The 17,403-nt window shown below is 36.5% G+C and overlaps 1 protein-coding gene across 3 annotated transcripts in view; it reads right to left on the reverse strand.

Moving 5' to 3' along the window:
* The window catches only part of LOC125835020 (ATP-citrate synthase alpha chain protein 2), an 877,357-nt gene that overhangs the window by 221,861 nt on the left and 638,093 nt on the right, over positions 1-17,403 (reverse strand). Inside the window, exon 1 of one of the 3 annotated variants that reach the window (XM_049514160.1) lies at positions 16,268-16,273. The exons of the other annotated variants lie outside the window; for them this stretch is intronic. The gene's annotated coding sequence lies outside the window, so the exon portion shown is untranslated. Of the gene's footprint in view, positions 1-16,267; positions 16,274-17,403 lie in introns of those variants that run through there. 3 annotated transcript variants of the gene reach the window in all.

The raw sequence follows: 17,403 nt of genomic DNA on the forward strand, positions 1-17,403 counted from the left end.
TTGTCATGATTTATTTAGTGTATATGACTGTGCTTTGTCTAGGGTGACTTCAAAGGAGTATTTAGTGTGAGTAGTAGTATGGGATGCTACTTGTACATTGCACAAGTATGACTTAGAGTTGTCTTAGATGTTGGTCTTAATGTGATGATGTGACTTATGTAATGTTTATGTCTCTTAAATGCTTTATTGTGTAAAGGTGGAGATGATGAATGTTAAGTTCACTTTTGGTGACCTTAATGTGGTACCTTAGTGTGGGTGGTGGTATGGGACGCTACCCATACGTTGCACAAGGTATAGCTTGAGGGTTAGTTGAGGTGGAGGCTCAAGGTGGATGTAAAGGTTTATACGTGACTTTGTTCAAATGTGAAAATGTGACTTGTATGTTGGTTGTGACTTATACTATGCCCTTTTTTTAAATGTGCATGAAGTTTTTCAAAAATGGTATGAAAGCATGACTTTCAAACAAAAATGTCCTTTTTAAGCATGTTTTTGCATGGTCATCATACTTAGTACTTTATGTGCTAAACCATTCTTTTTCTATGTTTTTACTACAAGTGTACGTTCTGATTGCATTCTATCTAGTGAAGCTTGGAATAGAGTTCTTTCAAGACATCTTTTGGTATGTCCTCATAGATCGAGGACAAACACTTCTATTGTTTCTAGTTCTTTCATGTTTTGAGACTATTGTTAAGACTTCGATAGTAAAGGACCGTGACCCTATCTTGTTTAACTTTTGTCTATGATGGCCATGTGACACTTTAGTATTCCGCTGCTTTATAAATGAGTTTTTGATTGTTGAATTTAAATAAGTTTTTAAATTCCGCACTCTTTTTGTATACCGAATGTTATGAATGCTAAGAGGCTTGTATTTGAACCCTTTGGGGTCGAGTACACCGTGTTGCATCCGGGGTCTAGACTCGGGTCGTGACAAACTTGGAGTCATGTGTGAAATGTGTTTCCATGCTCTCCTTATGTTATGCATGTTCTAGTTTAATTCTTGTTTAAATGAGAAAATGAGTTTTCAAAATTGTGTTCCTCATGTTGATATGCATCTATGATGAGTTGCCTAAATATTTCATGAGTTGACTTGTTGAGCATGCTTAAATGTATTCTTGAAAGAGTTGCATAATGTGCCTATTGATGTTATGGTGAGCATGATGTGAGTTGGAGAACGAAGTTCCTCCAATGTAATGAGAAATGTTGAAGATTTCATGCATAATGAGTTTGTAGAAGTAGTTCCTACTTTCTTGAATTGCATGGAGTTTGTTTGATGTGGAGTTGATGTTTCCTCCTATGTTTATGCAATTATATTGATGTGTCATGATTGTGGGCTGGTAGTTTTGAGTCGTTTACCCCCCTAATGTGTTTTTAGTGTCATTCGAGGACGAATGTTCCTAAGTGGGGGATAATGTAATGATCCTAAAAATGAATAAGTGAAATTAGAGCCTAACGTGTGTGTGTTTGAGTTTGGTGTGACGTTTGAGGGTGTTTGATGTTGTCCCGAGTCATGGTTAATGGGTTTAGGGGTTAAACGTCAAGGTATGACTCCCCATGGACCACCCTAGGTGTCCTTGAGGAGGACCCTAAGCCTAACCCCCAAGACCTCTTGAAACCAAAAGAGTTGCCAAAATGTGGTGACCTACGAATGAGGTTTCGTAGGTCCATCCATTGTCTGTGGATGGCCTCCGTAGATCGAACCCTGTAGCAGCCTTGAAGACCAAGCCTTAGCTACGAAACAAGGACAGCCAGGACGGTCCGTGGACCTGTCTACTATCCGTGGATTGGGTCCGTGGTCCACACCTGCAGTTTCTGGTTTGGCTCGGCCAAGTGTAGGGGTCTTTTGGTAATTAGTTAATTAAATGTTTTAAGTGTATGGACGGTTATTTTAGGTGTATTGAGATATTTTAATAGTATTAAAACATTAAAACCCTATTTTAGATTTCATTATTCAAATTCCGCAAATCAAAACCCCTCATTCTCCAAATATCTTCTCTCTAGAAATCCATTGAAGAACAAGAGAAAAAGAAGACTTAGGGATTGGAGAGGAAGGCTAATTGAGTGGATTTTCGTGGAATTCATCTATTAAGCTATGGTGATCCTTCATCTAGTGTTAGCTTTCACCCTAGAGTCAATTTCAAAGAAGTTTTCAAAATTTTCAAGTTGATGAAAAACCTAGAGTTTTACTCAATCTCTTGGGTTCTTTCATCAAACATTTTCAAATGGTTTCTAATGACAATATATGATTGTATTAATGTTTAATTGATGATTTATGATGAAAATAATCTATGAACCCATGATTTCTCTCAATTTCTAAATTGTTCCTTTATGCAGTGGGTTTGTTGATCATGAATGAATGTTGATGGATTATGCATAAATTAATTTAGATTGTTGAATTGTATCATTATAAATCCCTTAATTTTAGTAAATTGTTGGTGTGTGGGTGACTTTTGATCATGGCCTTGAAAGGGCAAGTTGTGACCTAATTACATGTTGAATTAGAATTGTGCTAGAGATGTTGATCCACTTGAAAGGTGGAGGTGTTTTGTTACTCTCTGTATATAAAAATACAAATATATCTGTGAGAGTTGCTCTAATCGACAACCATCACTTAAGAGCTTAAGTGGTGATACAATGCTTTGCCGCACGCTGCTAGGGCCGTCCTATACCTTGCTAAGGGTATAGAACCTGACTTCAAAGTGGATCCACTTGTCTATGATATAAAGCACTAAAGAATCATCTAAAAATTATGACCCTTTTCTACCCTTGGTGGCTACATGGTTTGTGGGGGCTGTGAGATGTCTGAACTCTCCCTTATATTGGTGCTTAATACTACTCCCAAAATATGATCTTATGTTTAAAAACATACTTGTTTCTGTGATTTATGATAATTGCTCAAAAACTTAGCTCAAATGCTATCTTAGAAATTAAGGTTTCCTCTCTTGCTTAATTGTGAAAACATTTTACTCTTTTCTGAAAACTAGCTCAAAAGCTCTTTGGAAATCAAGGTTTCCTTTTCTTGTTTAAATGTGAAAACATTTTCTCTTTGGGAATACTTAGTTCCCATATAATCTTTTGAAGAAACTGAACTTCACTTTTACTCTTACTCAACTCAATGCTCAAGTCTTAAAACAAAGTTAAAACGTTTGTATAAGACTTCTTAAAATATGGATCATGTCGAATTATGGACGTGAATGACTAATGCAAGGTTTTCAATAACCATAGATAGAACTCTACTTGGAACTCAAAAACTTCAATGATACTACTCATTTCAAGAATGCTCAACTTAGAGGGTTCATGCAGAATTATGAGCATGAACTACTCAACTCAAGGATTCAAGGATACTTCTCATCTCAAGAGTGCTCGACTTATAGGGTTAATGCGGAATTATGGGCATGAACAATTCAACTCAAAGAATTTATGGGTAACATGTAATAGTCCCATGATTAGAAGTATAATCTCAAAGGGGATTAGGAACTCAATAATCAAGACTTAGAACTTGGAGATACTACTCTTCTCAATGATACTCAATTTATGGAATTCATGCGGAAGTAATGGGCATGAACGACTCGACTCAAGGGTCAAAATATCAATAAGGAACTCATGTATATGACTCTTCTAATTCTCTTACTTACTTCCTCTAAACTTAGTTCAGATCAAAAGTTGATCTCAAAGGATTCACAATTGAACTCAAAGGCTTTCTTGTACTCTACTCTTTAACTCTCTCTTGAATGTAAATTATGAATTCAAGAATTATGCATCATGATATGGAGGATCTATGTGATAGTGTAGAGTCATAAATACATTCTCCTCACTCTCATGCTCAGTTACTTGAGTCTTGAAACAAGCTATTAGAAACTGTAAAAGACTCCTCAAAAGGACTCAATGGGACTCTCTCAAAATGTTCGGAAGAACTCTCAAAACTTAACTCTTAACTTTACCTTGAATTTAAATTATTAATTCATGGTTATGATTCGTGTTATGAATGATTTCTAAGTATTTAGAAGTAGTTTAGAGTGATTAGAATAAAAGGGAGTGAAGGTATACTTAAAAGGGGCTCAAACGGGACAGCCGCGTTCCTGGCGCAGGGCGTCATCCCCTTACTTCAGAGACTGCTTATGGGTGCACTGTAGGGGTACCTTGCCAGCCCCTTGGGCGCACCACCCTAGAATCTCCGCAGGCCAAGTTCGACGAATTTTGCCTCTCGTTTTCTGATCCTAAATCGCTTTTAATCGATTTCTTTTCTCAAGTTTTCCTTAGATTCAATTACCCAACCTAAGTTCATACTAATCCACTCAATAAAACACTCAAAACAATCACTTTCATCTCAAGAAATCATCAAAACCCCCACAAAATAAGATTTAGAATGAGCTTCAAGAGCACCTATCAAGAACTTAAATGCTTCAACTTTTGAGAGTGAAATTACGCTGAGAATAACATGTTTGGCATGTGGGTAAACAAACCCAACACTATTGAAGCTTACATAGCTCTTAGGGATTAAACCCATGGCAAAAATCCGTAACAAAATGCAAGACTCTCGACGAACGCTTTGATCTTCTCCTCTTTTCTCTTCTTTTCTCTTCTTGAACTCTCAACTAAAACCCTAGGCGTATATTGGGATTATGAAACTGAAGCTAATAGGATTAGACCCTTAAAATCTTACTAAAAACGAATTAATTCTGATTGGGTAAGAAAAGACCAAAATACCCCTCTAAAATCCGGTTTTGACTATTCTTATCTAGACAACCCAATTTTGAATTGATATATCTCCCTCATACGAACTCGAAACTTAGCAAACTCAGTGGTGTTGGAAATATAATTCAATGACATTTGCTACGGTATCTAGTAGCACACCTAACTCATCCTGAGATAGGATTTATGATCGTTTGAAGTCGACCCAAAACTCATACTTAACTTAACTTGCAAAATTTCAGATTTTGCTATTTTCAATTTAGTTTTTTTTGGAACTCAAGGTGCTACATCTAGTGACTGTAACACTCAAGAAATTTTAATTTCCTCGGTAAAAGCCTACTCATAACAAAGGATGGTTCGAGTCTCAGTTCGAAATTTTTTCTGGGGTGTTACAATATCTCTCCCTTTGGGATCATTCGTCCTCGAATGACGACTTGACTGGGTATGGAATGGGGTTATTCTTACTAAGGTCTGAATCTAATGGTATGCTCTTACTATATACAAGTTTAACCCAAATCCTTAGGTTCGGGTTCTATACCTCTCTTAGGGAATCTCATCCCAAAACTATTACTCTTTACCACCTTATTGGGCTCATATCAACAACCACCTCATGTTTATCAACACCACATTCAAGCTTAGTATTCTAACAACTCCATGGACTCCTACTAACAAGCTCCTTAATAAATTCTCAACACTTGAATTGATTTCTCATCTTATCATCTCCCTCTTAGGTCTAAAGCTGACACTTGAAAGCTATGGACCTATTCCACATTGACAACTCAATTATGCTATCTAGGCACATATGAAAATTATAACTTAATTGAAACCTCATCTGGTAACATACCATCTCGGCACACCTCTTAATGCTCTTGTTAGTATTGTGATTTAACCACAATTCACTACCCTTATCTAAAGGTTAGGGTCTCTCACTTGTACCACTCATATTTATTACATCAAACATCTCAATTCCTCACCTGCCCTATGTCTAGTCTACCAGATTAAATCTCAGGACTAACATCATTATTCTCTCATGTTGCCATTCTTTGGATCATGACACATCTCAAATTCAAGCTTAATGTTCATTACTAAACCCGAATATCGATATGATTGCTCACCTCCTATACTATACCTCATTACTTTATCAGTTCTATAACCTTCTGAACATCATGACCCTCTCAAACAAATCATAATCCTAGCTTAGATCTGTTACTTCATAAATACCCTGCTCTCTTATTCAACATATGAATTTAGTCTCCTCTAATACGATGGCACATCGACACCAACTTTATTCAGGTTAACAAATATATACTCTATCTCATCTTGACTAGAACTCTTACTCTACCCATAAGGGAAAACTCCTCATCAATAACTTACTGGGTGCATGACTATAATAACATAGCTTGCCTCATCACTATCTCCCTTTCTAAGATTACTAAACCTCTGCATACTTTCCTCTAACTCTGGGCTTTTTCACTACTACTGCTCATGATCTCGTATCTTAGGCTACCTCTTTGGGTGAAATCACTACCCAAACTCTAAACATAATTTCTCATAAGGATCTCAACTGAAACAAGGCTTAGAGAAGAGAGTACAACTCGATTTTAGCTCAAACGCATGATTCATATAATTATGGGTGCATTCCTCTGAAACTGAACACTTAACTTACTCTTGGGCTTTCTCAATCCCTTGTGGATCTCATGACTTTCTCAAGACTCTTGCTAAGAACAACTCATCCATAAGGATCTTTACTCTTTACTTTTCAACCACCTCTAGTATGATGGGTAGTCGAATGAATTTGAGAAACACACGAGTATGAATAAATCTCTATGACTTAGCTCTATTTCACGATTAAGAGTATGAAACTAGGAAAACTTTTCTTAAATGTCCATAGTCTCTCATTTATAGAAGTGGGCCCCTCACAACCATAAACAAGATCCTACTTGACACGGCTTCGTAGACACCCTAGGACTTTTGAACTCTGTACTCTGATACCAAATTTGTCACGATCCGAGTCTACACCCTAGATGTGGCCGGCACTCAAGAACCATTGCTGGTCCCCATGCCAACCCTCATCTTGGCTGACTACAAGCGGAAGACTAACTTAAGCATGCAAAAACTTAAAAAGTAAATAAAATTCATGAAACTTAAATACAAAGCTTTTGCTCAAAAGAAAACTTTGAATAATATAATATATTTAACTCGCCCCAAAATAGGCAACTTAAGTCTTTAAAACATTTAACAAAATAAATGAACAGAATTTTGAAACTCTACTGTCTATCTATGAAGCCTCTAAATGACAAAGATGGAAGTCGGGACAAGACCCACGACATTCTAACAACTGATATAACTGAAAAGTAAATGAAATCCTCCGAAATCAAGGAGGCTCACCATAGCTAACTCGAACTCTTTGTGGTATCAATGAAACTCCTGTTGATGATCCCGAATACCTGAATCTGCATCATGAAAGGATGCATGCCAAATGGCTCAGTACGTGGAATGTACGAGCATGTAAGGGGAATTCTAAATCATAACATAAGCTTGAACTTTATAAAAATGAACATACTTACCTCTTCTCAACTCACTCAACTCAACTCAACTCAGGAATAAGATACTCAACTCAAAGATAAAATATTCAACTCAGTGAAATAAGGCTCAACTCAATAATAAGACACTCAACTCTTGGTACTCAAACTCTGGATACTCAACTCTGGATACTCAACTAAATATAAAGAAACAACAGGAGATGCAATATAAGGAAAGCTTTTAAAACAATAGAAAGCAACTCAATGTATTTATGAATACATTATACTCGATTTGTATGCAATGATACAATATAAACTTTGTTTGTATATGAAAATACAAGTAAACCCTGTGTAAATAAAAATACAAATATATATGTGGGAGTTTCTCTAACAGACAACCATCACTTAAGAGCTTAAATGGTGATACAACATTTTGCAGCACGCTGCCAGGGCCGTCCTATAACTTGCCAAGGGTATATAACCTGACCACTAAGTGGATGCACTAGTCTATGCTAAAAAGAACTAAGGAATCATCTAAAAAGTATGACCCTTTTCTACCCATGGTGGCTACATGGTTTATGAGGGCTGTGAATTGTCTGAACTCTCCCCCATATCGGTGCTCAATACTACTCCCAAAATATGATACTAGCTCTTATGTTAAAAAAACATACTTCTTTCTGTGATTTGAGATAATTGCTCAAAAAATTAGCTCAAAGGCTACCTTGGAAATCAAAGTTTCCTCTCTCGCTTAATTGTAAAAGCATTTCTTCTTTTCTGAAAACTAGCTCAAAGGCTCTTTGGAAATCAAGGTTTCCTTTTCTTGTTTAAATGTGAAAACATTTTCTCTTTGGGAATACTTAGTTCCCATATAATCTTTTGAAGAAGCTCAACTTCACTTTCACTCTTACTCAACTCAATGCTCAAGTCTTAAAACAAAGTTAAAACGTTTGTAAAAGACTTCTTAAAATATGGTTCATGCCGAATTATGGACGTGAACGACTCAATGGAAGGTTTTCAATAACAATAGATAGAACTCAATACTTGGAACTCAAGAGCTTCAATGATACTACTCATTTCAAGAATGCTCAACTCAGAGGGTTCATGAAAAATTATGAGCATGAACTACTCAACTCAAGGATTCAAAGATACTTCTCATCTCAAGACTACTGAATTTATAGGGTTCATGCAGAATTATGGGCATGAACAATTCAACTCAAATACTTCTTAGGTAACATGTAATAGTCCCATGATTAGAAATATAATATCAAAGGGGATTAGGAACTTAATACAGAAGACTTAGAACTTGGAGATACTACTCCTCTCAATGATACTCAATTTATGGAATTCATGCGGAAGTTATGAGCATGAACGAGTCAACTCAAGGGTCAATATATCAATAAGGAACTCATGTATACAACTCTTCTCATTCTCTTACTTACTTCCTCTAAACTTAGTTCAAATCTAAAGTTGATCTCAAAGGATTCACAATTGAACTCAAAGGCTTTCTTGAACTCTACTTTTAACTCTCTCTTGAATGTAAATTATGAATTCAAGAATTATGCATCATGATATGAATGAGCTAGGTGATAGTGTAGACTCACAAATACATTTTCCTCACTCTGATGCTCACTTACTTGAATCTTGAAAGAAGTTATTAGAAACTGTAGATGACTCCTCAAAAGGACTCTAAGGGACTCTTTCAAAATGTTCGAAAGAACTCTAAAAACTTAACTCTTAAGTTTACCTTGAATTTTAATTATTAATTCATGGTTATGAATGATTTCTAAGTGTTTAGAAGTAGTTTAGAGTGATTAGAATCAAAGGGAGTGAAGGTGCACTTAAAAGGGGCTCAAACGGGACAACCAACAGAAAAAGAGTAGGGGCAGGCGACCCTGATACGTTTCGGACGCGGGGCGCCAGCCCCTTACTTTAGATACTGCTTATGGGCGCACTTCAGGGGCACCGCTCCAGCCCCTTGGGCACATCTGGGTGCGCCGCCCCAGCCTCTTCCCAGGCCAAGTTCGACGAATTTTGCCTCTCGTTTTCTGATCCTAAATCATTTTAATCGATTTATTTTCTTAATTTTTCCTTAGATTCAATTACCTAACCTAAGTACACACTAATCCACTCAAAACAATCACTTTCATCTCAAGGAATCATCAGAACCCCAACAAAACAAGATTTAGAATGAACTTCAAGAACACCTATCAAGAACTTAAATCCTTCAACTTTTGAGAGTGAAATTACGCTAAAAATAACATGTTTGGCGTGTGGCTGAACAAACCCAACACTATGGAAGCTTACATACCTCTTAGAGATTAAATCCATGGCGAAAATCCGCAACAAAATGCAAGACTCTCGACGAACACTTTGATCCTCTCCTCTTTTCTCTTCTTGAACTCTCAACTAAAACCCTAGGCATATATTAGGATTATGAAACTGAAACTAATAGGATTATACCCTTAAAATCTTACTAAAACGAATTAAACCTGATTGGGTAAGGAAAAGAGCAAAATACCCCTCTAAAATCCGGTTTTGACTTTCCTTATCTAGACAACCCAACTTCGAATGTACATATCTCCCTCATACAAACTTAAAACTCAGCAAACTTGATGGCTTTGGAAATATAATTCAAAGATCTTTCCTACGGTGTCAAGTAGAACACTTAACTCATCTTGAGCTAGGAGTTATGGTCGTTTCAAGTCGACCCAAAACTCATACTTAGCTTAACTTGCAAAATTTCAGATTTTGCTATTTCCAATTTAGTTCTTTTTGAAACTCTAGGTGCTACATCTAGTGACCGTAACACTCAAGAAATTTTAATTTCGTCGGTAAAATCCTACTCACAATAAAGGATGGTTCGAGTCTCAATTCAAAATTTTTTCTGGGGTGTTACAACACATACCAATGATACCTCCTAAAATCCAATTTTTTCCAAAGCACATACCAATGATATCTTTACAAATTTTTTTTTTTATTTATTTAAAATTATACTTAATTAGCAATATAAATTTTGTAAAATTATAATTATGCTTAGATTTAAAAAATCATAATTGAATTTTTCTTTATATATAATCAAGTAAATAAAATTATATCTAATTCTTCAATGATTAGTGCACATCTATACAATGAATGTTTTGCAAGAGAAAATACAATGTAAATTTGAAAAATAGATATTTTAAATAAAACATTTATTGATAATTAACCATTTAGAACTATACCTTGAATAACCCATTAATATTTTCTTATAATATAATTTTCCAAAACAAGAATTAATATCATTGTAATTGGTAAAATTATTTCACCAATTTTAATCACAAATTCAAAAATTAGTTACTTCAATAATACTAGTCAAGTGAATGTTTCAAAAAGAAAAAAATCAGTCAATACCTATTTATCAATTATAATATGAGTTGTATTTTATGTATGATACTATATTAAATTATATTATTTTTAATGTATGTAAAATAAGGTATAATACATAATTAGGATGTACATTGTAAAAAATATTTTCATTTAATATAGATTCAACGTTAATAATAAATATTTCTTCTAAATAAATAAATAAAATTCTTAGAACTACAATTTAGTAAGTTAAAGTATGAATTTCTAAATTTACAATTGATAAGTAAATATGTTTGAGGGACTTGTCAAAGAGGCGGCGGCGACCTACTAGAGCATTGACGACGGCGATTTGCTACATGTTACCATCCGAACGCCAGCCACACCAGATGGCTGGGCTGGATCCTTCATCATCACTCGATTTTCCACCATTAAATCCTAAGACTGTACCCAACATCTATACAACTCAAATTACAAGTTCATTTGCAGATATTATCAAAGGTCATCGAATGAAAGATATGATAGGCAAAGGGAAAGCCATTGCTGATGTAGAACCCATTCCACAGAAAAAACCAAACCTAGTAGGGGTTATTCCTACTATCTCATGGACTACTAGTGAAATACAAAGAATGAATATCTTAGAGAATTTGCAACTTGTTGTGGTGGGTAAATTCTCCTATGGAGCCCCTGATATTTATGAATTACGATCCTCGATTCCAAATCTGTGTGGGATAATAGGGGGTGTCAGATTGGATATCTTCTTAATAAATATCTTAATGAGATTTGATCGTATGGAGGATTATATTAAGATACTATCTAAAACTTCTTATTACATAATAGCAAAGGATGGATTTGCATATCAAATGAGTCCATTTATATATGATGTAAACTTCAAAGCTAGTGAAGAGACGACAAAGGCTACGACTTGGATCTCTTTTCCTGATTTGTCGCTAACTTTCTTTGTGAAGGAAGTATTGTTCTCTCTTGCGTCCGTGGTTGGGAAACCTCTTTAGTTAGACCTGGCAGATATAAATAAGACGCGTCCAAGTTGTGCAAGGGTGAAGGTCCAAGTGGATCTACTTGCTGAAAAACCTCAATTTGTGTAGATGTAGTTAGAAGATGAGAACACTCTTGAGAATAGAGTTTGTCACGACCCAGGGGTTCCCCCTAGACGTAACACGACGTACTTGACCCCGAAGGGGTCTCATACAAGCCCTTAACATACATAAACATAGGAAACGGAAATGATGCAGAATTTAAAATTTTACAATCAAAGTCTTTCTTTCATAAATCGAAAAGAATCTAGTCATTATTTCATAATTCATCTACTACAATAGAAATTCAATAGGGTCACAGTCCTTTACAACAGAAAAAGTCTCAAAAGTAGAATATAAGAAAAAACAACTAAAAGTGAATGACATCTTGTCCTCGCACCATGAGGACTCACCACAAGTCTTGGAGATATGCAATCGAAGCCTTAATCAGAAAAGGAAGAACACTTCACCTAGCCGAAAATGTAGAAGAAATAGGGGTTAGCACAAATATGTACTAAGTATGGAAGCATGCATAAAAATCCTTGAAATATGATAAAAAGGACATTTTAGTTGAAAAGCATGCATATTCATCACATAAATCCTCATAACATAGTAGAACCATTACCTTAGCAACCCTAAGGTATACTTGTGCAATGTATGGTTGACATCCCATAATACCATCCATACTAAGTACTCCTTTGAAGCCACCTTAGTCATACATATCATCTTTAGACCTCATGATAGTCAATAGTCATAGATAAGGAAATAGTCATGTACAATACTTGAACATAAGGAAGTCATTCATAGCAACAACCCATTCAATCATACATGCATACATACATTCATGTCTTTTCATAGCATAAAACAACCATCCCATAATCCCTTTCTAAGTCTAATTGTGCGATGTAAAAATGAAGTCCCATACCCCCACTCCTACTAAGTAAAAATCATCAAGAATTCATAAGTATGGTTCGTGTCATATTCATTATCTTGTCATATAGGGAAAATATTCATAACCGACATAGACCATGCGAGCTACATGGAATCCGGTGTCGTGTAACCCCACACTGAAAAAAGGTGTCCTACTTGCCTAAGGTAGAACTACATGTATTAGCTTTTAGGTGGATCCACTAGCTAAAGACCTATGTGGGCACATAGTTATGGTATAGGGAGATTGCTTCTAGAAACCCGACCTATTGTATTGGTGGGGGAGCTTCCATCTCATGAGAATAGTCTAGATGACCCGACCTATTGTATTGACGGGAGGGCCTCTACCTCATTTACCATATCCACTTGGTGCTAAGCATTAATCCCCAAATTATACATAATTAATTTTGAATTGAATTTACATGTGTGAAGGAATATCTGGCCCTCCATTTAATACAACTCATAAAATAGTTCAGAGATTCATTTATGTGAGAATGGACTTTCAACCTTAGAATCAACATTAACATGTGAGTAAACCTTTCACATTATGTTCATAGTGTTTCATGATAATAGCCTTTCAATCAACACAACAACATTATCATCATCCTAGACAATTCATACATAGTCAAGTGTAAGGGTAAGGGGAGAATGATCTTTCAACAATACAACAATTTAAACAATATTCATAGGATCTTCACTTTCTAAGTGAATCATAAGTTCATACACAACTTTCATCAACATGCACAAACCTTCATAATTTTACCCCTCAAGGATCATGAATCATGTCTCAAAATCACACATAGAAATATTACATTAGGCATGAATAAAACAAGATTCAATAACTACAATACCATAGAAACAATTCATAGTATTCACCTTGCATCAATACACCCATCACAATTCATGAAATTGGGGTCACGGGGGATTCTACTATAAAAATCACCATTAAACAACAAATCAACCATAATATAAAACAATTGACCCATTGAAATCGTTTTTAGGAAGAACCCATGGCTAGATTGAAAACCTTAGTTTTTTTGAAGAGTGTACCAATTCAAAATTAAGAGTTGAAGGGCTTCATGGAGGAAAACTCTCCATGAATCAAGAATCCCATACTTTGATTAAAGCTTTCCCCACAAATTGGAGTTGAGAAGATGGATTCTTGAGCCCTATTCTTCAAGTTCTTGTTCTTCTTGAATGGAGTCTTAGAGAGAGAATATTTGGAGAGGAGAGTTAGTTATGTTTTGAGTCTCGTAAGTTATGAGATGTTAAAAGAGTTGGTTAATAGTTAATAACTACTTATATATGTCTAAATAACTAATATAAACCGTCCCCAACCTTTAATAATTAAAGTAGAACTTACCTAAATTAATTGACCCTTGGCCGAATTTAAGACAGTCTCACAGACCCCATCCACGACCCCCACCCACGGAGGGTGGATGAACCCACAGACCGTACTGGTCACTTGTGGGTTGGGTATGAGACTTGTCATTTTGGCCATGGTCCAGACCTCACTCACGAGATCCCACCCACAGGGCGTGAGTGGGTCCACGGATCGTACTGCACGTGCTTAGAATGGTACTGGAACTTTGGATATTTGGGAGAGGTCTGGCCTCGACTCCCGACCCCCACCCACGGGGCGTGAGTCTACCCACGGGGCGTGGGAGCCCATTTCGTGAGTCAAGCTGCTTTTGACAGCTTTTTGGGTAGTCCCTTGGTCCTCCTCAAGGACCCTTAGGGGGTCCTTGGGTGCTATGCCTTGACGTTTAGGGACTAAAACATTAGAACTAAGTAGGGGAGGTTATTTTACGACTCTTATCTTTACGGTTAACCTCATTTAGGCTACTAGACTACGTGTTAGGCTCTATCTTAGTTCATTAGATTTTCGGGGTGTTCATTATCTCCCCCTTGGGAACATTCTTCCTGGAATGAGGATCTTGACACCAAACTAAGTTAGAAACTCAAGATTTGCAGCCCATCATGCATAAAACATAAAAAATGTGCAAAAATTATAGATGCACTACTCATTTCAAGCATTTATTTAAAAGGAAACTTCAACTCCATCTTAAGACGTGGTCAATGCAACGCAAGGAAGTAGGAACTACATTTACCAACCCAAGATGCACAAAACTCATCATTTCATATAAACATGGGAGGAACTACCTTCTCCAACTCAAAGCAAGCTCAACACCACAATATGGAGCCAATATGCCTTTTCATCAAAAGCATAACTAAACATGTTCATCATAAACATTACTAAGCATGTTCAACAAATCATCTCATGAAGTCAATTATGCAATCATCATACCAAAATGTAAATCAACATGAGGAACATATAAATCATGAAAACTTAATTTATGCTAAATATGAATTGTCACAGAACATGCATATCATAAGGAAATCATAAAGAACACTCATAGCACATATGACTTCTAAAACACCAAACTCAAGAAAACTACTTACCTCAAGTTTGAATAGGAGTAGAAGGAAAAAGATGAGGATAGCGGGACTTCATATCGACCTCAGCCTCCCATGTAGCACCCTCAACTAAGCGATTCCTCCATGTCGGTCTAGGATCTCTAACAAAATCTCTTTATAGGAAAGGCTCTCATTGATTCCCAAACCCTCTAAAGGAAAGATAGTTATCGCATCACCAGTACACTTCTTGAGCATCGAAACATGATTCATTTGGCAAGTCTAATTCATAGGAAAGTTTCCCAATACGCTTCAAAACTTGATAGGGACCCACAAACCGGGGACTAAGTTTCCCCTTTTTGCCAAACCTCATCACACCCTTCATGGGTGAGATTTTCAAATAGACCCAATCACCAACTTCAAATTCTAGATCCCTTCTTCTATTGTCAGCATAAGACTTTTGCTGAATTTGGGTCATCCTTAACCTCTCTCTTATGAGTCGGAACTTCCCAATGGCCTCATAAACTAGTTCGGGACTAATCAGAGCAATTTCACCCACTTCAAACCACCCAACCAGAGATCCACACCACCTACCATATAGTGCTTCAAATGGAGCCATGGCAATACTTGAGTGGTAACTATTGTTGTAGGGAAACTCAATCAATGGTAGTTGGTCATCCCAATTACCTTGAAAATCTATGACACACACCCTCAACATATCCACTAAGGTTTTGATACGCTCAAATTACATCTCCCTAAAGAAGCATAAACGATCGTTATCAAGTAAAGAACCCAACTTGTAGGTTGGGGTCGATCCCACGAGGAAACTGGTTTAGACTTAACTTTAACTTACACTTATATTCGTTTAGTCAAAGTACTTCCAGAAACAAGTAATAAAAAATGGGGATTTGTGAAACAAATTGTAAGAATTCAGTAAGTAATTAGTAAACAAAAGTCAATTTTTGTTGTTATCAAGATGAGAAAATTAACTAGGGTATACGTGTTCACCACAAGCTCATAACGCAATAATCCTAGTAATAACAATCCTTTCCTAGTGTATTACATGCAAAGTGATAAGTTAGGTATCTTTAAATCCTTGGTCCGACATATATAGAATTTCACCCCGCACCTTGGTTCAGCTACGTGTGTATAATTTACTAACCCTTACCTTTACCTCATATGAGACATCATAATCGATGTTTGACTTAGTTTTTACTTCGCACCAATCGACACTAGCCTATTAGATAGTATCACAGTAAATCTATGTTGATAATTCTTTTCTTTTTGATTACCTCCTTGGTCCGGCAAGTCCCAACAAGGCGAGTTCTAACGCGTGCACTCGTTAAAAAGACTTTTGAACGAAAGAATTATCAATGCATGCAAAACAGTATTCAAGAATTGCTTATTTACTATTCATACTTTGTTAATCGGTCATGGATCCCACAACCCTAGTTGTGGAGTTTAGTTACCCATAATCATATGAACACAATTCATTGTTTTAGATGAAAGAATTATGAACCTACGTAGTTGAGAAAAATAAACCCAGAAATTCAACTCAAATTTCAAACCAAATCTTGAAAATTAACCTTTGGAAATCAAGAATTGCTAGGGTAGCAAAATTAATTCCCCAGTCACAGAGTAAAATAAAAGTAATAAAATCTCACCCATTAAAAACGAGGTTTACATGCCCTATTTATAGAAAATAAGTCCTAAATTAAAAGGGAAACAAATTAAGGAAAGTTTGTTTAGGCACGCGTCTTCATTCCACGAGACTGACTCACAGACCGTCAACGGATCTACGGTCCGTGAGTCCCTTCCGTCAGCCAGGGCTTAGAAAATATTTCAGCCTCCAAAATCAGCTTCTCTGAAGCAAACGACGGACTTGCAGTACGGACCGTCGATCTACGGTCCGTCAATCCCCCTCCGTGGCTCCACACTTAGAATCTTTAAAAATCAGGTACTAGAACCCCCGTAGTATCAATCTACGGATCAAAAGTAATCTACGGACCATCAGTGGCTACCGTGGTTCCACACTTGGTCAGATTTCCCTGATTTACATTGCCTGCTGATCTATGACCATCACCTACAGAGCGTCAGTGGACCTATGGTCCGTAGATCACCTCCGTAGATGTCCTTTTATGCATTTCTTTCCGTTGTCTCTTTACTTCTGCGCCTGGACATCTTTCCTGCAAAATATGATAAAAACACATAAAAAAACCAATACAAAAAGGCCCTAGACACACACAACTTGTAAGTGAAATGTATTAGAAATATCGTAAACTCACGGTATGTCAGGTTTGAATGGTGCGTTCCGCTTGACCATCCATTTGATGGTGAAAGGCCGTGCTAAGCTTGACCTTAGTAGCAAGCCCTTTTTGGAATGCCTTCAAAAAATGTGAAGTAAATTGAGTACCCCGATCCGATATATTAGATAGAGGAACCCCCGTGCAACTTCACTATCTCCTTGATGTACA

Source organism: Solanum verrucosum, unplaced genomic scaffold (assembly GCF_900185275.1).
Source record: "Solanum verrucosum unplaced genomic scaffold, falcon-dt-bn FXZP01000058.1, whole genome shotgun sequence".
Taxonomy (NCBI): domain Eukaryota; kingdom Viridiplantae; phylum Streptophyta; class Magnoliopsida; order Solanales; family Solanaceae; genus Solanum; species Solanum verrucosum.